The following is a 23,345-nucleotide window of genomic DNA, read 5'->3' on the forward strand; positions in this document are numbered from 1 at the left end:
AAGCCATCCGCTATAGATAACTGTGTGTTATTTTCATGCAGAGGCGAGTCCTGACTGGAAGAAGTAATGGACATCTGTGCTGGATGAAGAAGAAAAGCGAAGATGAAGGATTTCAAATTCAGACATCACTGGTGATCACTGTATTACCTGTACACTGACACTATACACTGTATACTATATACATAGCCCCTGTATATAAAGTCACAGGTGACTACTGTATTGTCTGGACACTGTACACTATATACAGAGCTCCTGTGGAAATATATGGTTTGGTCTTGGTCTCATCTGACCACAGCACCTTCTCCCAATCACTCACAGAATCATCCAGGTGTTCATTGGCAAACTGCAGTCGGGCCTGCACATGTGCCTTCTTGAGCAGGGGAACCTTGCGGGCACTGCAGGATTTTAAACCTTTACGGCGTAATATGTTACCAATGGATTTCTTGGTGACCGTGGTCCCAGCTGCCTTGAAATCATTAACAAGTCCCCCCCCATGTAGCTTTAGGCTGATCTCTCACCTTCCTCATGATCAAGGATACCCCAGGACGTGAGATTTTGCATCGTGCCCCAGATAGATGTTGATTGACAGTCATTTTGTATTTCTTCCATTTTCTTACTATTATATCAACAGTTGTCTCTTTCTCACCCAGCATCTTACATATGGTTTTGTAACCCATTCCAACTTTCTGCAGGTCTATGATCTTGTCCCTGACATTCTTATAATGCTCTTTGGTTTTGCCCATGTTGTAGAGGTTAGAGTCTGACTGATTAATTGAGTCTGTGGACAGGAGTCTTTTATAAAGGTGACAGTGTAAGACGGCTGTCTTTAATGCAGGTAACGAGTTCATTAGGAGAGTCTAACTGGTCTGTAGGAGCCAGAACTCTTAATGGTTGGTAGGGGATCAAATACTTATTTCTCACTGCAAAATGCAGATAAATTTATATAATTTATACAATGTGGTTTTCTGGATTTTGTCGTGGTGGCGACTTAAAAAATCTTTTGGCCAAAACAAAATCTGCCTGCTATGTATGTGATCTGGTGTTCAATGGGAGCTGTTAAAGAGTGAGGACAATGTGCAGAAGTGGAGTATTTCCAAGAGTGGGCGGTTGGACTGTGGAAGGTTCGAGGGGTGGAGGTGGAGCTGGGGAGAAGCCTGGACGGCGACTCAAGGGGGCCTGAAAATTTTGCCAGTATGGGGCCCTGAAATTCCTGGTGGCAGCCCTGATCAAAGGTAAATTACTGCGTGACCTCCACCACCACTGCTCTCACCCAACATGTGCCCAACCACAATGAATTGTTAATTATGTATTGTTTGTCAATATTATTATTTGGGGCTTTATATGAACACTGTATGGTGGGATGATATAGACACCACATGAAGGACAGAGGGAAACCTATTTAATGAGGAGCATTGCAGACCCTAACGACTGTACTTATTTTTTCAATTTATCTTCATTCCTGGTGGGATTGATGGAGGATACTGGCACTAAACGTCGCCTCTGAATGACCTAATGAAGCAAAGAGCAGTGTCCTTCAGAGCAGGAAGCCCACTTTGAAGTCTCTCTATTGTGGCTGATAGATGGGCTCCCAAATAGCCAAGCTCTTCTGTGACATCCATATGAAAGACAAAGCCCTTCATGAGAGTGCATTCTTGTGAATTTCCATGCTGACTTACTGAGTGGGCATGCGATGTTGGAACTACCCTGGTTCCTAAATTATTGGGACTGCATTGTTCCATAAAGCACCAGAATTCTTTCAGAAAAACTAAAAGCCCCACTGAAAAGAGTAAAATATGTGCAAATATGATAAAGATTTCTGGAAAACTCTTGCCTGATGTTCTGACTGTTAAAGGGCATTTGGGACTCCCATTTTGGTAATGAATCTACATCTACACCTATGGCTCCACATTATCACGCCTACATAATGAAAAGTCACTGTGTCACATCAGATGATTTCCCCTTCAGTGACTGGTCTATTAATCATGGATCTAGGACAAGACAGTGCAGGTTTTACTATGTGGTCCGGACAAATATTTAACATGTTACAGGGTATAAGCACGTCTTATAATCTGTTCAATTCAGTTCTATAGAAAGTATTTTATTTTAAAAGGGGCCCATCACTTTCCATAAATGTGTTTGTTTGTTTGTTTGTTTTTTTACCTGGTGTAAATGCCGCTATTCTCCTCAATCTGGGGTTGTTTTTGTTTTGTTCCTGTGTGGGAAGAAGGACCCTCACCGAGTGTCCGGGCCGGAACCAAGGGGATCGTCATCCTGGTTCCGGGGGAGACTGTTTCCGGGGAGCAGAGTTAAGGGACGGACCGCTGAGACTGACAGGTGGGTTGGGGGAGGAGCCGATATAAAAGGGGCGGAGAACGTTGGTCACAGTGAGTCAGCAGAACGAGAGAGAAGGAGCAGGAGACTGTGGGAGCACCTGGGAGCCAGAGCAACTAGCAGAAGTCAGAGAGGAGGACAGAGGCAGGAGGGAGACTCACGGAAGAATGCATGGAGACGGCGCTGAGCCGACCGTCAGAGAACTGTTGCTGCGCTCCAGTCCGTGGCCGTTGCCACCTCACTCCAGCTCGCGGCTGCTGCCTGCCCACAGCCAGCCGTGGCTGTTGCCGCCCCACTCCAGCCCGCGGCTGCGGCCTGCCAGGCAGCCACCCGCGGCCGTTGCCGCCTGACTCCAGCCTGCCCGCTGCTGCCCGCAGCCGCCCCGCTCCCGACGGCGGCTGCAGCTTGTTCGTTGCCATCTGTGGCCGCTATTGCCCCACTCCAGTCCGTGGCAAGAGCCGAGCCGTCGGCCGCCGCGGACCCCCTAGTGCAGTCGCTGGCTACGCCTGTGGCCTACCAACCGCCACCCAGCACCACCGCTGCTCTCCCCTGTCCGGAGACTGCGGCCTCGTCTCTCCCACTCCCAGGCGGTGTCCCATTGCTGCTGCTGGGGGACCCTCTGCCAAAGAACTCTTCTAGGGCCTGTTGTGCACTTGCTTCGCCTGGGCGTAGGAACGCCCGAAGACTACGCCAGATCCTCAGCAGCTGGGCCCAGCGGCTGCTACGCCGAATCACCATCGTCCAGAACGCCGAGGGACGTCAGGACTGATAAGTGACACTATATAACTAGGACCCATAGTCGGCCATACCGCGGCCCTATAGTGACCGGCCTTTGCCGTAGTAGTCGTGTTCTCCTAAACCAGTGTTGGCTTGTATCGAGTCCCTGCGAGGACAATTCCTGTTATTTGTTTGGTTGCTTAGCATAGCCCTACCGGTATTAATCTAGAAAAGTTATTACCTAAAGTTCAATCTGTCTCGCGTCTCGTCACTGCATCCCACGTACCTGCCTTTACCACATTTGGCATAGTCGGCAGGATGCCGTCTCCGAGCGGAGATGGTGTAGGCCAGGGGGGCAACGGTGAGCCCCGGCCCAGCCTATCCTTGGGAGCTATGCTGAGCAATCTACCCAGGTTCTCCGGCAGCAATACTATGTTGTGGAACTGGACAGAGCGAATGCGAGGGCTATTTAGGATGCGACCGCTGACCCCTGACCTAGAGGCAGAAGTGGCCCTAATGGCGTTGGACGGGGAGGCCCGGAATTCTGTAATGTTGAGGCCCCCGGGGCAGTGAAACACCTTCGTCAGGGTGTTACAGTTCTTAGAGGAGACTCCTGGGGACCCGACTGATGTGGGAGACTACAGAACCCGGATATTTAGTTGCATGCAGAAAGAGGGGGAAACAGTGACGCAATATATGAATGTTTTGCAGAAATTGTTTGCAGCCATTGAAAGGAAGGATGTGGTTGGCGTGGGGACCGTGGACGTAACATTACGTGACCTTTTAGTGACCGGGCTACGAGACACCCTGACGAAACAGGCTCTGCGAGAGCGGGTGCGAGTGGACCCACATCTGACCTTTTCAGAGATAGGAAAGGAGGCACATGTTCGGGAACAGGAGCAAGGGGTGACAGTCCCTGTGGGAATGGCTCGGAGTATCGAAGCATCCGTAAGTGCCCTAGAAGAACCCCACTGGGTACAAGAGATAAAGCAAGAGATACAAAGTATTAAAGGCGCATTGGCCGAAGCGGAAAAAGAGGCCATGAGAAGTCGGCTAGGGCCTGGCAGAGAAGGCATGAACCATCGCGGCCCCCACCAGAGCCGGTTCCCACGGCCACTCGCCTGTTACGATTGTAAAGGATTGGGACACTCCACCCGAGAGTGCCCACAGTACAGGAGGAACCTGCCCCGCTGGCCAATAAAATCAGAGAACCCTGAGCTGGGGGGACGCCACCCGGGGCCAGAGTCCATCATACGGGGTGATGGAAGTCACAAAGGCCTGGTCGCGCAGTGTCCAGTGGTATGGGCGGAGGTCGAAGGCCGTGCCGTACGATGTCTAGTAGATACGGGGTCGCAAGTAATGACCATGCCAGAGATTTATTTTCTGCAGCATTTTCTCAAAGCAGTGAGACCTCAGTGGGGGGTCCGTGATAAAGTTGGTAGCCGCCAACCAGCTACCAGTTCCTGTCGTCGGAGTAGTCTGGATGCAGATTTCGATAAGCGGCAAATCACTCGGCCGCTGGGGAGTGGTCCTGATCCGGGGAGACACAAACAACAAATATCCGGTCACCCTGGGTATGAACATATTGCGAGAGTTCGGCAACCTCCTCCTCAATGAGCCGACGCAAGAGACTCTGAGCCAGTGGGGCTCCCACACGCCCCAAGGGTGGGTCTTCCAGCAGTTGGTGCGGGGAGCGCGAGTCCTCCAGGACTGCCAGGAGGGCGAGGTACTGGGGAAGGTGATCGCGCCGGCGGCTCCACTCATCCTGCCGCCTGGGGAGACAGTAGTGGCCTTGCCTATCCGGACCCCTGTGCCCCTGGAGGGAGTAGAGATGCAGGAGGGCCTACCCTCTGGAGTCGTGGTGGCCCGCACCCTAGCCACTGTACGGAAAGGGACTGTCCTAGTACGCTGCGCCAACCTAGAGGACAAAGACATCGTCCTGAAGCCCCGTGCTGAAATGGCAAAGCTGGTGAGACCTTTGGAAGATGTGCTTCCGACCCCTGCGTTGCAACTAAAAGTGCAGGCAGGGGATCCTTGGGCGGTGTCTATCCAGTCCCTTCAGACCACCGGGACCTCGACCAAAGACAAAGGCCGAGCCATCCTGGAGAGAATGCGAGCAGAACTCTCTGGCCTTACCCCGGCCCAAATTCTTCAGGTAGAAACGCTGTTGGGCCAGCACCAGGAGATATTCGCCAACCATGAGGATGATTTTGGATGTACCACAGCCATCACGCACAGCATTCCCACGGCAGAAACGGCTCCCATCAGAGAGCGGTATCAGCAGATTCCTCCACAACTGTATCAGGAGGTGAAAACTTTATTGGGCCAAATGCTGAGGAAAGGAGTTATCCGGGAAAGGCAAAGTCCCTGGGAGGCTCCCATCATGTTGGTTCGCAAAAAAGGATGGCAACCTGCGGTTCTGTGTGGACTACCGGAAACTGAACGCCTGTACCATCAAAGACTCGTACACGCTGCCCCGCATAGAAGAGTTCCTGTCTGCCTTGGGAAAAGCAATGTACTTCTCAACTTTGGACCTGGCCAGCGGGTACGGGCAAGTGCCAATGTCGGAGGAAGCCAGGGCCAAGACGACTTTCATTCTCCCTTTGGGACTGTTCGAGTTCAATCGGATGCCGTTCGGGCTGGCCAACGCCCCGGGGACCTTCCAACGGCTGATGGAGCGGTGTCTGGGAGATCTCAACTTTGAGGCCACGCTGATATACCTGGACGACATCATTATCTATGCCGCCACATTCGAGGACCACCTGCAGCGGTTGGGGCAGGTGCTAGGCCGGCTGCAGAAGTACGGATTGAAGGTAAAGCCCCAGAAATGCCACCTGTTTCGCACCCAGATCGAATATCTGGGGCATACCGTCTCGGCCGAAGGCTTGAGACCGTCCCTGGAAAAGATTGCCGCAATCCAGGGGTGGCCTACCCCCAAGACGGTAAAAGATGTGCGGGCCTTCCTGGGGTTGGCCGGATACTACCGTCGTTTCGTAAAGAATTTTGCACGCCGAGCCCGAGCCCTGCAAGACCTGCTAAAGGGGGCTCCTGCCGGGGCGAACGGGTGGAAGATTCAATGGCAAGAACCACAAGAAGAGGCCTTCCAAGACCTTAAGGCCGCACTCTCGGTTGCCCAGGTGTTGGCTTATGCGGATTTCTCGCAGCCGTTCATACTGCACACCGATGGGAGCCTCCATGGGCTAGGGGCTGTATTGTCACAAGTCCAAGACTGCCGGGAGAGAGTGATCTCTTATGGCAGCCGATCACTTCATGACTCTGAACAAAATCCCGACAATTACAGCTCCTTTAAGCTCGAGCTCCTCGCGGTAGTGTGGGCCATGACGGTGCGGTTCGCAGAGTACCTAGCGGGCTCCGAGGTAGTGGTGCGGACTGACAACAACCCGCTGGCCCATTTGGAAAATGCCAAACTAGGTGCTCTGGAGAAGCGATGGGTGGCCCGGATGGCCAAGTTCAACTATAAGATCATCTATAAAAGGGGAGCAGAAAATGTACACGCAGACGCCCTCTCCAGGATCCGGTATACAACCCCAGGGAAGAGTCGGGACGACGAATTAGAAGGGGAAGAGACGCCGTTCGCCCTCACCCCCGCCGTGCTTACAGCTGCCACACAGGAAGAATCCCAATCAGGACCCTCACGGGGAATGCCGGAACAGTCACGGGACAGATGGATTCAACAGCAGCAAGAAGATGGAGAAATTGGACTCCTGCGCCGATGGGTGACCGCCGGCAAATTGCCCACCGACTCTCAGAGACAGACGTTGACTCAGGATATGTTGCGCCAATGGGAGAAACTAGTCATCAAGAAAGGACTCTTGTATCGAAAGGCAGTGTCACGGACGACGTCTGATACAACTTGGCAGGTAGTCGTGCCCGGAGCCCAACACGGTGAAGTGGCTCGGGAAGCCCACGATAGAGGGGCTCACTTCAGAGCTCAAAAGACTTTGCAATGATTCCAGCAGAAAGTTTACCATCCGCGCTTGCACGCTACTGTGGAAGAAGTTTGCCGGGCCTGCGCTAAACCACCCGCACAACGAGCCCCGGTGCAAACAATCATGACATCAGCGCCCCTCGAGCTCTTAACGGTGGACTACTTAACCATTGGTCCCACATACCAGGGGTATGAACATTGTCTCGTTATGGTGGATCATTTCACCAAATTCGCCGTGGTAACCCCCACCCGAGATCAAACTGTGGAGTCGGCCGCCTATGCAATCTGTAAAAACTTTATCCAAGTGTACGGCTGCCCACAACGGATACATTCAGACCAGGGAGCATGCTTCCTGGGGAAAGTCATGGAGGAATGACATCATCTCTATGGTATCGATAAATCCCGGACTACGCCATACCACCCGCAGGGAAACGGGGCCTGCGAACGATTTAATCGGACACTAATTCAAATGTTGCGTACCCTGGAGAGTGACCGGAAGGCCCGCTGGCCTGAGTATGTCTCTGAACTAGTGTGGGTCTATAACAAACGGGTGCACCGGGTTACTGGCTATACCCCCTACTCACTGCTATGTGGACGGGAAGGCAAAGGGATCACAGAAGTAGAATTGAACCCGGATGAACCCCAACCCTGGACCGTGGTATCATCATGGGTTTGAAACCACCAGCACCGGCTACAAACCCTACACCGAATCGTCCATGCAAAACTCCAGGACCTAGAACACCCAGGGGGGCTCTGCCTCCGCCCACTGACTTCCAAACTGGGGATCGAGTACTCGTACTAGACCAGCGCCCCCAGAACAAGTTAGAACCTCGGTGGGAAGAAAGCCCTTACCGAGTATTGCGCCGAATAAGCCCCGATGGGCCTGTGTATGAGATACAACCTGAAAAAGAGGGGGCACCTCCCACTCGTACCGTGCACCGTATTATGTTGCGACCCTGTACATCCGCTGATCCTATGCGACCCCTCAGGTCCCCGACCCTCCTCCAAAGGTCTGGGACCTGGATGACGAAGAAGACTTCCTAGCCGTATCCACAGGCCCTCCAAGAAATGACCTCTCAGTAGGCCCAGTCAGCCCACCAGAATCGACCAGCCCACCACCATCCACCACCCCAGAGAGTTCCACCACAGTTGAACTCAGACGCTCCGAGTGGTCAACAGCTGGCAAACCCCCCGAACGTTACGAACAGGACCAGTTCGTATGGCAACAAGAATTGTCGTCTCCAAAGGCTAACCCGAGCCTACTAAAGCCCTCACCCGAGGACTGGCGAGCATACAGGATGGGGAAGTGTGGGAAGAAGGACCCCCACCGAGTGTCCGGGCCAGAACCAAGGGGACCGTCATCCAGGTTCCGGGGGAGACTGTTTCCGGGGAGCAGAGTTAAGGGACGGACCGCTGAGACTGACAGGTGGGTTGGGGGAGGAGCCGATATAAAAGGGGCGGAGAACGCTGGTCACAGTGAGTCAGCAGAACGAGAGAGAAGGAGCAGGAGACAGTGGGAGCACCTGGGAGCCAGAGCGACTAGCAGAAGCCAGAGAGGAGGACAGAGGCAGGAGTGAGACTCATGGAAGACTGCAGGGAGACGCACCGAGCCGACCGTCAGAGAACCGCTGCTCCGCTCCAGCCCACGGCCGTTGCCGCCTCACTCCAGCTCGCGGCTGCTGCCTGCCCGCAGTCACCCGTGGCCGTTGCCGCTTCACTCCAACCCACGGCTACGGCCTGCCCGCTGCTGCCCGCAGCCATCCCGCTCCTGACCGCGGCTGCGGCTTGTTCATTGCCGTCTGCGGCCGCCATTGCCCCGCTCCAGTCCGTGGCAAGAGCCGGGCCGACGGCCGCCGCAGACCCCCTAGTGCAGCCGCTGGCTGCGCCGGTGGCCTGCCAACTGCCACCCAGCACCGCCGCTCCTCGCCCCTGTCCGGGGACTGCAGCCTCGACTCTCCCACTCCCAGGCGGTGTCCCATTGCCGCTGCTGGGGGACCCTCTGCCAAAGAACTCTTCTAGGGCCTGTTGTGCCCCTGCTTCGCCTGGGCGTAGGAACACCCGAAGACTACGCCAGATCCTCAGCAGCTGGGCCCAGCGGCTGCTAAGCCTAATCACCATCGTCCAGAACGCCGAGGGACGTCAGAACGGATAAGTGACACTATATAACTAAGGACCCATAGTCGGCCATACCGCGGCCCTATAGTGACCGGCCTTTGCCGTAGTAGTCGTGTTCTCCTAAACCAGTGTTGGCTTGTATCGGGTCCCTGCGAGGACAATTCCTGTTATTTGTTTGGTTGCTTAGCATAGCCCTACCGGTATTAATCTATAAAAGTTATTACCTAACGTTCAATCCGTCTCGCGTCTCGTCACTGCATCCCGCGTACCTGCCTTTACCACACCTGCACCTCTCCGTTCCTGAGATATGGCTCCATTTTCCCTATATCTAAATCTAGGCGTTTAAGTAAAGTGGGCGTGGCCTTCAACTCTTCTCAGTGGGCGTATTCTTGAGGATCACGTCCCACTTGGCTAAAAAGTCTAGATTTATATACAGGGAAGATGGGGTCATATCTCAGGAATGGAGAGGTGCTGGAACAAACACTGACTACAAGCAGCGATTTAAAGCTATGATGTGTAGTTGGGCTGCAGGGTACGGGGCACTCGTGAAATCCTATGGCAGGAAACTTTGCTGCAGCTAAAGTACATTTTATGATAAAGGAAACATAGCAATTCGATAGCGATGCAGTTTTACAAAATCGCAGCACAGAACAAAATTTTTTGAGACCACCTTGACGTTAGTTGAGGGGCAGGCATAAATTGGCCAAATTATATGCAAAGCATCTAATTTTTTCCTAGTATTCAGAAGCCATGTTGCTATTCATAGTTCATATATTTCACACTGACATGCTTTTGCACAATAGTGTGCAACTTTTTTTTGTCTATTGCAGGGAAATCAAGACATAAGGACTGTGCACTTTGCTGGTCCCGCTTGCCGCATAATTTTGCTACGAGTCTAAGGAAAATTATTAAAACTGAAGTAAATGAGTCCATGATGTCCCTGTCCCAAGGAGAGGCCTGTAAGGGGAAGGAAGAAAGGAGGAAGCCTAGGTCCCCAGAATCGGTCACTTCTAATGCCTTTGTCAGGTGCGAGGATTTTTCCGGGTCATCTTCATCAGCGTCCTCTTCTTGGAAAGGCAACTCTGGTCGCTTCTGTTTCCTTATCGACCGGGTGGATAAATTTGGTTAAGGCGGTCACGATTACTATGGGGATAGTAGAGCCAAAGCCTGAGCGATCAGTTCAGGATGTTATGTTTGGGGGACTGGGTCAGAGGAAACGCAGGTCCTTCACTCTCTCATACATTGAGAATGGAAAAGACCAGAGAGGAATGGTTCCCTTCACCCAGCATTTAAAAGGAAGTATCTTTTTGATGACCCGGTGTCAAGTTCTTGGGATAAAGCCCTGAAACTTGATGCAGCAGTAGCCAAGGCATAAAAAAAATCCTCATTGCCCTTTGAGGACATGGGGACATTAAAGGACCCACTGGATAAGAAGGCGAATACCTTCCTTAAGGGCACCTGAGAGCTGTTGGCAGGAGCTCTAAGGCCAGCAGTAGTGTCTACATGTAGGGCCAGATCTATGATGATCTGGTTGGACCAACTAAAGACTCACCTGAAAGAGAGGACTTCTAGAGAGACTATTCTGGAGTCGTTACCAATGATACAGGTTACCGCAGTGTTCTTATCAGATGCCTCAGTGGACTCTGTCAGGTTGGCAGCAAAAGCTGCAGCCCTCTTGAATGCAGCCCGGAGAGCGTTGTAACTGAAATGCTGGCCCGGGGATATTTAGGCCAGGTCTAAACTTTGTGCTATTCCATGAAAGGGGGATTAACTATTTGGGCCAGTCCTAGATGAGCTGCTTTGTAAAGAAGAAATTTCCCAGTTTGTTGGTTCCCTCCTACAGGCGTCCCTTCAGTAGGAGAAAATTTAGCCCTGGAAAGCCTTCCAGGGACCGAGCCAAGTCGGGTTATAGAAGGACGAAAGGGTTCATGTTTGGGATCTCCCCTTGGGAGCAAAAAACCCACCTCAATGACTGCCGGCCCAGGTGGGGGGTAGGCTGTCAGCCTTCTACCCTGTCTGGATTAAAATATTCAATTGTGGCTCAGTTTGTAGCCTGATAACATCAGGGCTGAGGTTAGAGTTTCTTCCGATCCCACTGGACAGGTTCATGATAACCCCTTCCCGTTCTTCCTCCGCAAAACAAAAAGCCCTGGAAGCAGAGATCCTGAAGCTGTTGTGAAAGGCTGTTGTGGCTCCCCCAGGAGTATGGCCACCACAGTGACTTTGCCTTCCTCCAGGGAGGGTGATGTCATGCTTGGAAGCAGTGAAGGGTCTCTTTCGCAGTTAACCTATACATGCAACACCGTTCCACTCCAGGCCAGCAGGGGGGACTCTGAACTGGAATTGAAGGGAGGAGTGCTCTCTGAGGGCCAAGGGGAAGGAGTGGTCAGTTAGTGTGAGGAGGTACACGTGTGCAGACGTGTGGAGAGAAGCTGGAGGTTGAGCTGAGGAAAGAAAGCTCCCTCACAGTGAGAGCGCGTGAACTGGAGCCTGGTCTCCACGGTTGTACGGATACTAACGGTCCTGCAACAGATACCAGAGGAGTAGGAGGCTGTAAATGCCCTACCCCCATCTAAGACTTGGAGGCACAACAGCACAGATTGAGCCAGGAGAGGAATAGCGGCTACAGCTGTATGCCATACGAGGAGTGAGAGTAGAAGAGAATTGAGAGGAACTTCAGTGTAACTCAGTACTAGGAGTACTTCACTCAAATAAGCGCTAGGAAGGAGACTGCACAGCCCATCTGCTGAGAGAGAATCCCTGTGTTGCTTCCAAGCTAGCCTGCTCCGGTACAATCTGTAATCAGGACCCTGGACTGCATTTGTCAAGTAAAGGTACAGAAATTGCACCCCGCTGTGTCTTTTCTGCTTCCTACCCTTCCGGCACTGCTACATCCCCGTGCCAACCACATCTAGACTGCCCTGGGACTACGGCTTCACCTGTGGGGAGCCTTTACATCTTTGCTGCACCATACCATCAGTCCCAGAGGATCTGCATGCAGCGTCGGCTTAACATCTCACTTGCCGAACACCACAGGTGGCGTCACGAATTATTCATTTACATTCCATAATTTCCAATCTCCCCTTTTTACATTGGACGCCCAGGGCCACGGACCAGGTCACCGCTGCTGTGACACATTCCGCTGACACCGGCCCAGTACCGAGTACCCCACAGCCCTGAGAGGGCGACCCACTGTCCTGGTGGGGTTTCCCTTGCCAGAAAGGGATAAGGAGTTTTATTCCCCCCTCTTTCTGATTCGGAAGCCAGGCGGCTCCTTTAGAACTATTACAAACCTAAAAGCTCTAAATCAGTTCTTGAAAGTGCGCCACTTCAAACCCTTTAAAAAGGGTTTCATGCCAGTGCTGGATCTTAAGGATGCATACTATCTTGAGCTTATACATGCGGAGCACCAGCGATTCCTCAGGGTGGCAGTGGTCATAGAGGGCACAATTAGACATTTTAAATTTAAGGCTCTCCCTTTTGGTCTCGCCATTGCTGTTCAGTTCTTCACGAAGGTGGTGGCAGAAGTCATGGCACGTCTACGTGAAACTAACACCTTGATTATTCCCTATCTGGACGATTTTCTTATTGTGGGCAGGTCGGCTGATCATTGCTTGATGCAAGTAAGAGAAATAATGGCTACCTTGGAACATTTGTGGTGGCTATTAAACATTAAGAAGTCGCACCTAGAGCCTCTAAAGGTGCAGGAGTTCTTGCGGCTAATTCTCGACTCACAGATTCAGGAGTGTCGACTACCAGCTAGTAAAGTAGTCCCTCTACAGTTGTGGCCAAAAGTATTGACACCCCTGCAATTCTGTCAGATAATACTCAGTTTCTTCCTGAAAATGATTGCAATCAAAAATTCTTTGGTATTATTATCTTCATTTAATTTGTCTTAAATGAAAAAACACAAAAGAGAATGACGCAAAAAGCAAAACATTGATCATTTCACACAAAACTCCAAAAATGGGCCAGACAAAAGTATTGGCACCCTCAGCCTAATACTTGGTTGCACAACCTTTAGCCAAAATAACTGCGACCAACCGCTTCCGGTAACCATCAATGAGTTTCTTACAATGCTCTGCTGGAATTTTAGACCATTCTTCGTTGGCAAACTGCTCCAGGTCCCTGATATTAGAAGGGTGCCTTCTCCAAACTGCCATTTTAGATCTCTCCACAGGTGTTCTATGGGATTCAGGTCTGGACTCATTGCTGGCCACCTTAGAAGTCTCCAGTGCTTTCTCTCAAACCATTTTCTAGTGCTTTTTGAAGTGTGTTTTGGGTCATTGTCCTGCTGGAAGACCCATGACCTCTGAGGGAGACCCAGCTTTCTCACACTGGGCCCAACATTATGCTGCAAAATTTGTTGGTAGTCTTCAGACTTCATTATGCCATGCACACAGTCAAGCAGTCCAGTGCCAGAGGCAGCAAAGCAGCCCCAAAACATCAGGGAACCTCCGCCATGTTTAACTGTAGGGACCATGTTTTTTTCTTTGAATGCCTCTTTTTTTCTCCTGTAAACTCTGTGTTGATGCCTTTGCCCAAAAAGCTCTACTTTTGTCTCATCTGACCAGAGAACATTCTTCCAAAACGTTTTAGGCTTTTTCAGGTAAGTTTTGGCAAACTCCAGCCTGGCTTTTTTATGTCTCGGGGTAAGAAGTGGGGTCTTCCTGGGTCTCCTACCATACAGTCCCTTTTCATTCAGACGCCGACGGATAGTACGGGTTGACACTGTTGTACCCTCGGACTGCAGGGCAGCTTGAACTTGTTTGGATGTTAGTCGAGGTTCTTTATCCAACATCAGCACAATCTTGCGTTGAAATCTCTTGTCAATTTTTCTTTTCCGTCCACATCTAGGTAGGTTAGCTACAGTGCCATGGGCTTTAAACTTCTTGATGACACTGCGCACGGTAGACACAGGAATATTCAGGTCTTTGGAGATGGACTTGTAGCCTTGAGATTGCTCATGCTTCCTCACAATTTGGTTTCTCAAGTCCTCAGATAGTTCTTTGGTCTTCTTTCTTTTCTCCATGCTCAATGTGGTACACACAAGGACACAGGACAGAGGTTGAGTCAACTTTAATCCATGTCAACTCGCTGCAAGTGTGATTTAGTTATTGCCAACACCTCTTAGGTGCCACAGGTAAGTTACAGGTGCTGTTAATTACACAAATTAGAGAAGCATCACATGATTTTTCGAACAGTGCCAATACTTTTGTCCACCCTCTTTTATGTTTGGTGTGGAATTATATCCAATTTGGCTTTAGGACAATTCTTTTTGTGTTTTTTCATTTAAGACAAATTAAATGAAGATAATAATAACAAAGAATTTGTGTTTGCAATCATTTTCAGGAAGAAACTGAGTATTATCTGACAAAATTGCAGGGGTGTCAATACTTTTGGCCACAACTGTATGTCTTTTAGAAAGGCAATGTCTCTTTTAGGGTCAATAACCTCCTACATCCCAGCAGTCCAGTGGGCTCAATTACATATGAGAGCCTTACAGTGGGACGTCTTGCTTAATGACAGATTCCTCAAGGGGTACTTGGATGGGGTAATGACTTTGTCCCCATCTTCTTTGCAATCTCTGATGTGGTGGTTAGACCTGGCTAATCTATCCAGAGGTGTTCCCTCTCTATATCACATATCTCAGGTAGTCACTACAGATGCTGGCCCTACAAGTTGGGGGCTCATCTGGGTGAGGTCATGGTCCAGGAAATTTGAAGAGGAGAGCAGATAGATACTTCATCTAACCTGAAGGAACTGTTGTCAGTGGAGCTACCTATAAGAGGGCTCCTTAAATCCCTACAGGGTCATCATGTCAGGATCCTCTTCGACAATCAGGTGACAGTGGCCTATATCAACCATTTTCAGGTCCAGACCCTTAATGGAGGTGTGGGATCGATTGTTTGAAGTAGTGTCAAACCATTTTCTATCACCGACTGCTCTTCACATAAGAGGAAAAGGAAACATCAGAGCAGACTTTTTAAGCCACAACTTACTCAGGCAGGGAGAATGGATACTGAATGGTTCCATCTTCGAGCATATTGTGCGGATGTGGGGTCTTCTGGACGCCAGGGAAAAGCCATTAGCGGTGGATGCCTTCCTGATTAGGTGAAACTTCAAGCTAGCTTATGCTTTTCCCCCCCATTAGCTCTGTTGCCACTGGTAGTGAGGAAAGTCAGAGAAGACAGGGAAAGGATTATTGTGGTTGCCACCTTTTGGCCCAGAATGGCCCAGTTTTTGTGGCTGAGGACCATGTCGGTCACAGTGCCTTGGGTGGTACCGGAGCTTCTCTCTCAGGGGCCAGTCTGCCATCCACGAGTGGCCATGCTTCACCTGACGGCGTGAAACTTGAAAGGTTATTGTTGAAAGAGGTTTTTCTCCTAATCTGAGAGGCATTCTGCTAAAAAGAAGGAAAGTTGTCATGACCAGAATTTATGCTAAAACCTGGAAAAGGTTTTTGTCTACCTCAAATTTTAAGATCAGGGGGAGGTCCCAATAGGTCGGATTCTGGAGTTCCTTCAGAAGGGTCTTGCTATGGGTCTACTAGTACTCTCAAAGTCCCGGTATCAGCCCTGGGTGCCCTGTTTAGCTGTGATCTCACGGGGAATTACTGGATAGCTAGATTTATTAAGGCGTCAACAAGATCTACGCCCATCCTTAAGAAGAGAATAGTGCCGTGGGATTTGAACCTGGTCCTGACAGCTATGACAGGTTCACCATTTGAACTCATTGAGTCAGCCCGAATAAAGGTGCTTTCCCTTCTGGTAGCATTAACATCTGCCTGAAAGGTAAATGATTTTCATGCTCTCTCTAAGCTTCCACCATATACCCAGTTCATGGAGGATAGAGTTATCCTAAAACCAGATCCATCTTACTTACCAAAGGTAGCCTCCAAATTACATAGATTGTAGGAAATAGTTTTCCCTTCCATCCTTCCCAATCCTAAGAACCAGAAGGAAATGAAGCTTCATACACTTGATGTGATGAGGTGCCTGTTAGAGTACTTATCAGTCACGGATCCCTGGAAAAAGGATAATTCCTTATTTGTGTCCTTCCAGGGGGATAGAAAGGGTCTTAGCACTTTAGCTATATAGATCAGGGAGACCATTTCATTAGCTTATACTTCAAGTGGCAAGATAGCGCCAGACGGTCTGAGGGCTCACTCCACACGGGCCATGGCAGTCTCCTGGGTGGAAAGATCGGAGGTCTTGATCAAGCAGATATGTAAGGCAGCTACATGGTCTTCTTCTTCCACCTTTTTATAAACATTATAGGCTGGATATGGGTGCCTCGTCCAATCTCACATTTGGAATAAGGGTACTTCAGGCTGTAGCACCTCCCTAAAATTCTTATCTCTCTGTAATTCTCTCGAGGTTCTGTCATTGGAGACTAAATTAGGGCAGAGACACACTGGCGTATTTTTCATCTGAGAATCGCATCGTAAAACTCGCACTGGCTGTCTGCTCTCCTGACCTGAGCTTGACAGCTGCATACTAATCCATCACGCTGTCATGCTCAGGTCAGGAGAGGTGCCGGCCAGTTCGTGCTATGCGATGCGATTATCGCTTGAGAAATTCGGCAGTGTGACTCCAGCCTTAGTTACTTACCGGTAACGGTATTTTTCGGAGCCCATGGCAGCACCCTTATATTCCCTCCCTTCACGTGTGGGTGAGCATTTCTTCCACTTGTACGTATTCACGGTTGTGAAATTATCTGGTGTTAGGTGTATTGTATGTTTTCTGCCATTAACATTGAGAGGTCCTCTCGTGCGCTGTAATCCAACTGATGCGTGGGAGAGGTTCCGCTCTTTTATGTCTGTAGGTTTCCTGTCCTTGAAGGGCGGATCCCCTCTCTCGTGGTGCTGTCATGGGCTCCAAAAAATACAGTTACTGGTAAGTAACTAAAACTATTTGTACTAAAGAATTAGACACCCTGATGGTATATGAGAATTGTTCATCTTTATAAATTAGATTGCATAATTAAGGAATCCCCATTGGTGTATTAAATTGTAGATAATCACTGTAGTATATTATAAAGTAGGGTAGGGTAGATACCCTGATGGTATATTAGAGTGCTCTGAAGAGTTATCTCCAGCGCTGCTGTTAGTTTGCGATGTATGTTCCAATATATTATAAAGCTATTGATCTGAAATTTGGGAAACCTGACATCAGTGCTAGTGATCCCCAAGGCTGTCAGATATGGTATTCACTGGGGGGGGGTTGTCGGCACTAATCCTCCAACGCTATATATTATGTGCGGCTTGAACCAGGAGCAGATAGGTTAAATACTTTATACACTTGCCGCTTGGTTGCACATGCGGTCATAGGGAGAAACAGTGTGCTGACAGATCAAGCAAGCGGTCTTCCCTGAGAGTCACAGCATGCGTTTGTCTCATACAGTAAGGGTATGTGCACGCGTTCAGGAATTGGCAGCGCATTGGACGCAGCACATGTCCGCTGCGTCCAAAGCGCTGCCGACCTGCCGTCTATTGAATGCAGGTGAATCCACATGTGTTCATTGAACCGTGGGGATTCACTGTGCCCAATACATTGTTTGTGTAACATTTATCTTGCTCGAGTCTCCGGAAGATAAATAGACATGCTGCAGTCTGGAAAGACGCACCGCATGTCCTTCTCCATAGGTGAGCTGCGGGTGTCTGTGGACGCATAGTGGGCATGGGATTTCTTAAAATCCCATCCACTATGCCGTAACATCTGGATGCTGCGAGTTGGATGCTGCTCAAGTACGCAACATCCAACACACTGCTTTTACACATTTTGTAATGTGTAAACCCGTGTTAAACCCACATGCTTTTGCACATACGCTTAGAGACTGTGCCGGCAGTTGAATGCGTGACACCTTCCGCACAATCGACCACACGGTAAGAGGGAGAGACGGCGTGCTGATCACTGACGGACACGGTCTCCCTTGATGTGACCACTTCCCTCTCTTACAGTTAGAGAACATGCAGAATTCAAGAGTGAACAGTATGAGCAGGGTCCAATGTGCCAGTACTATTCTGAGATCATATCAATATCGGGAATTAAGTCACTGACGCGCGTTTCGCCGGTATACCGGCTTTTTCTAAGGGAACGGTTGGCCCTATCCACATAATATTTATACATCCTATCAAGATTGACAGATGAGCCAGCCAATCATCAACTTTAATTTGGTGTATGGGGTTTTCAAGGTTAAGTGATTCAAAAAAGTACCCAGATTAAATTATTTTCAGTACTTGGAATTCAGTTAAAATAAAGGAAAGTTATTAGTGTAGAAGGGGTTTAATTATAATAGACTATGTTCAGATAAAAGTTTTATAAATTATAAAGTATATTAGCTAGAAGGTATCATATTCAATGGATAAACCTTATCTAAATCTCAGAATTTTATCCGAATAAGAGCAAATTTTTGACAAAATAGGAATTATATTGTTATACCCTCTATTCTGGATTTTATAATTTTTTTTATAAAATTTATATTATATTGTGTCTAATAATTCATCCTTACTTAATGATCTCAGACTAGTTGTCAATTATCAATTTTATTGATTACTGTGTCCTAAATAGGGTAAAAGGTATGTGTGATATCTGCATGTCTGATATTAATTTCCCCAGGATTAAATGCACATAGAGTATTAGATTAGTATTAATATGTGGTTAGACTTTTCTTTCTTTACATGTATAAGCTTGTTATAAAATGAATCATACATTACATATGATCCCTTGGAGTTATTTACAGGAAACTACCAAAATTGAAGCTCGCGTTTAATCCATAGGGAGAACCATATTGAGCCTAAAGATCCACTCACTTTCTTTCCTTATAATTATTGAGTCCAAATCTCCTCTGCACCGCGACACCACTCTGCGCCGCTGCCTCGCATCGCAGCCTAATGCATGTGAATGGGGTTGCATTGTGACCTACAAGGTATCGTTGACACGACAAGTATCAAACATTTTTTGCAATTTGGATGAAGTATTTGTACCTTGTGGATCGCCTTGCAACACTGTTCACACCGCGATGCAACGGCTGAGAAGATCTGTCCACAAGGAATAACTAACTGTGTCATTTTCTAATTCGTTGGTCTTGTAGTTTTCCAGTCCCAACAGTTATTGTGCTGTGATCATTCGTTATAGGGGTTTGTTAGTGCTGAGCGAACGTGCTCGGATAAGGTGTTATAAGAGCATGCTCTGGTGCTAACCGAGTGCCTTCAGCGTGCTTGAAAAGTATGTTCGAGTCCTTGCGGCTGCATGTATCAGGGCTGTTTGACAGCTGCAACACATGCATGGATTGTCTAACAGCCCCGAATCATGCCACCGTGGGGACTCGAACATATTCCTCGAGCCCCGCGATACTCTGATAACACCCGAGCATGGCGGATAATACTATATCCGAGCATGCTCGCTCACCACTACTGTGCATGCGTAATCCTTCTCTTGACTAGGCAGTGGATACAATAGTACCCTGTTTAGAGAATGCTAAACAGGCTGAAACTTTTCATAACAAACTTTGCACAGCTGCTACAAATGCATTAACTTCACAGAGCTTTGTAAATGCTGATTACAATTCTATCCACTTTTCAGCAGAGACAAGGATAGTACAGGATTACTGCCGTTGAATGGAAACGGAAACCGGTGTCCTCTTTCACAGGCAGCAAAGATCTTACAAAGGGCTCATACACATCTGCGAGGAAAACGGACAAGTGCAAACCGATATAAAAACAGATTGCACTTGGACCAACTTTAATCTAGTTGGTCTCTGCTGAGACTGAAAAAATCTCTCTCTCTCTGTGTAGCGCAAACAGTTCAGTGCTTCCATTTCTGCCCTTCTTTTCCTTGATTGACAGATTTGGCAAGACAGTTGAAAAACAATTAGGTTGGACGGTTATCTGACCTGTTTGTCCACAACAAGGGTGCAACGAGTGCCCTAGCTTGGTTAAAACAGTCATAACTATGTATAAAATGATATGTGAAATCTCTGCTTGCAGACCAACTGGGCTTTTTCAGAGTCTTCTCAGCGGCGTCAACTTTCACCCCTTCCTTTCTAGATGCTGCCAATCCCGATGGTGTAGAGCTGTGACTGGCAGCATCTAGAAAAGAGAGGTGAAAGAGAAGACTCTGAAGAAACGCACAGTTGGTCTGCAAGCTGAGATTTCCCATAGAGTCCTCCAAAAGCAACAAATGTGTGTATCTCAGGAACGGAGTGACGCAGCGCAAAACGGATAAGTGCGGAAGAATCTGGGAAGCTCAGGGACTCTGACAAGGCATTTAACTATTTATTTTTAAGCAAGTGAGAGGTCCTCTTTCAATAACAGTACCATACTCAGGCTAAAATAGGACTTACAGATTTAACATGCCAAGATTATTACACTTCAAGGTAGTGCGATTTGGGGCTCAGAAAAATCCAAGAATATCAGCAGGCACACATTTTATCCGCCCCTTACTAGCGGTGATAATGTGCAGTATTGCACTATGGTCTACCTTCATCACAAAGCATGAGAATGCGGGGTACAATATAGATCTTTAGAGTACATTTCCATGGGGTACATACACAGCAGGTATTCTGGGTGAAAAAGAACCTGCTGTGTATCAGGCCTTATTCAGACATCCGTAATTCTTATCCGTGTTTTTCCGTGTTATAGTCTACGGGATTGTTCACATGTCCCATTTTATTGTTTCAAGGCTGAAAAAAATAGAATGGAAACGTGTGTTTTTGATATTTGTGTGAGGTTATTATAAAAAAAAAAAATGGATATCCCTGGGATGTGTCCGTGCGTCATGTGGATCTGTCTGTGTTTTACTGAGCCATTGAGAGAAGTTTTGAAAAACCTTTTATCATATTTTTTTTTTCGTATGTGAAAAACTGACAAACGGACCAAAAATTGGTCCTGGGCGCTGAAAGAAGAAACCGCCTGCGGAGAAAATCCGCTGCAGATTTGCAATGCGAAAGATTGAAATGTGCTCAAATCCTCAGAATTTCCACAGTGAAATCCACAGCATTTTTTGCATATTTTATAATGGATTTTCCTCCCCTTGGAACAGACCTTTTGTCCTTTTCCTTGTAGTAATATAAGCGCTTACCTTAGAACTTATCCTTCATTTTTCTGCAGCTTCTCCTTGCAGCAGCAGAGGTGCTGTGCGCACTATGACTTATCTCTCCTGGAAACGCTCACATATATATTGCGATGGGGAAGGAAAGAAAGTTCGAGTGAAATTTTGAAGGCGAGATAAGAACTATGAAAAGTATGAAAGCGAGAGAGCGGCCGGCTAATCTGCTCCGGCCCATCCGTGTGTAAGTCAGCTGATGAGTGATGCATCATACTAGGAACTCACCCCAACCCTCTTCTGTAAAGACTCTTCCCATAGTATTACTGTACTCCGCTACGAACCGCAAAAAGCGTTTATACCCAAATCCCAAAATGCATGAAATACAGACATTCCTTTATTCTGGCAATTTATAATCCAGAAAGTCTCAGTGATGTTTAATGTACTATATGCAGATGAATTGCACTTTGTTACGCACACGTGTGGACTGTGGACCCACTGTGCCGTGGACGTGGACCGAGGAGAGCCTGGAGGGGCATGGCTAAGCGAACACCCTTCACTAGAGCCTTAGGCCTGTTTCACACTTCTGTTTTTGATCATCAGTCAAAATCCGCCAGTTTTTGAAAAAAACGGATCCGCCATTTTTTTGGGCGGATCCGTTTTTTTCCCCATTGAGTTGCATTACCGGCGGATCTTGACGCATGGCCATACGTTGGATCCGTTTTTTGCGGATCCGCCAAATTTTTTGCGTCCGCCGACATGCCTGGATGGACCCTCCAACATTTTTTTTGCTGCAGGATCCGCATTTTACAGTGCGCATGCCCAGAGAAAGGAAGTCAGCCGGGAATTTAACCCTGAAATTCTCTCTCTCTCTCTTTCCCGGGCTGCGGTTCCTTTAAAATTCTTCATTCGGTGCATCCGGTGGCATCCGTTCACATCAGTTACGAACGGATCCGCTTTCGGCATTTTTGGCGGATTTTGACTGACACAAAAAACTGAAGTGTGAAACAGGCCTTAGACTTGGCTCCGGATGGACGCCAGGTGCTACTCCAGGACAGACCTTGAACGCACAGCAGCTGACCCCCAAAGGGACAGGAAACTGTAATGACAGGTGCTGGCAGGAACGGCAGGTATACAGGCAGGCACAGCAGGTGCAGCAGGTTTAACGACTGGCACGTCTGATGCATAGGCAGGCAGGTACTGGCAGACACGTCTGATGCATAGGCAGGCAGGTACTGGCAGACACGTCTGATGCATAGGCAGGCAGGTACAGGCAGACACCGCTTTTATACAGGCAGACACATGCTGGTCAGCACGGCTGATATACAGTCAGGCAGATACAGGCTGGTAGGACTGGAGTACAGGAACATATAGGGCCCAGTTCAGACTGGACAGACAGGAACAGCTTCAGGAAGAACTGGGTCACTGGCAGGAGAGGTACTGGACCGCAAGTGCGGACAGGCAGGGAACCGCAGGAGCAGCCAGGAATGGAACCGCAGATGCGGACAGTTACAGAAACGCAGATGCTAACAGGCAGGTAACCTCAGGTGCAGATAAGTACGGAACCGCAGGTGCGGAAAGGCACGGAACCCCGGGTTCTCACAGGACAGACCAGATTGCATTTACACAAGATAAGTACAACAACACGTACACACAGGACAGAAAGAACCAAGTTCACACAGAACAAATACATGGACTGGTGAACACGGGACAGACAGCCAGATTCACACAGGGTACTTACACTCAAGTAGCAAATGTACACACTAAATCACAAATGTTGCACACCAACAACAACACATAAGAAATAGATATCAGGTTTAGGGTTGGGACTGATTCAGGCAACAGGTTTGTAACTTTGGAGAGAGGAACTGAATCAGACACAGCTGGTGTAGAAACAGTGATTCAGAGACAGGTTCAGATTCTGACACAGCACGTTCAGGGATAGATACAGTCTTGGATACAAACAGGTTAAGAGTCAGGTCCTGATTCAGACAAGATCAGACACAGGTGCAGGATCAGGCTTCAGGCATGGGCATACAGACCCAGGGAAGCAGATAAGACAAGATCAGACACCAGTACAACCCAGCAGTTTTTTAGTTATTGAAGTTCCAGATACAAAGGTGACTTCAAAGGGTCACATAAGGTCTGGTTCACAAGATGCAGTTTTTGATGATGCCTTATAGACA

At 48.7% G+C, this 23,345-nt stretch overlaps 1 protein-coding gene across 1 annotated transcript in view; it reads right to left on the minus strand.

The window, feature by feature from the left end:
• The window catches only part of BACH1 (BTB domain and CNC homolog 1), a 55,675-nt gene extending 34,342 nt beyond the window's left edge, over positions 1-21,333 (minus strand). Inside the window, exon 1 of the mRNA XM_073584583.1 lies at positions 21,196-21,333. The gene's annotated coding sequence lies outside the window, so the exon portion shown is untranslated. The remainder of the gene's footprint in view (positions 1-21,195) is intronic.
• Positions 21,334-23,345: the final 2,012 nt, after the last annotated feature.

Source organism: Dendrobates tinctorius, unplaced genomic scaffold, assembly GCF_039654945.1.
Source record: "Dendrobates tinctorius isolate UK_male_01 unplaced genomic scaffold, ASM3965494v1 ptg000084l, whole genome shotgun sequence".
Classification (NCBI taxonomy): domain Eukaryota; kingdom Metazoa; phylum Chordata; class Amphibia; order Anura; family Dendrobatidae; genus Dendrobates; species Dendrobates tinctorius.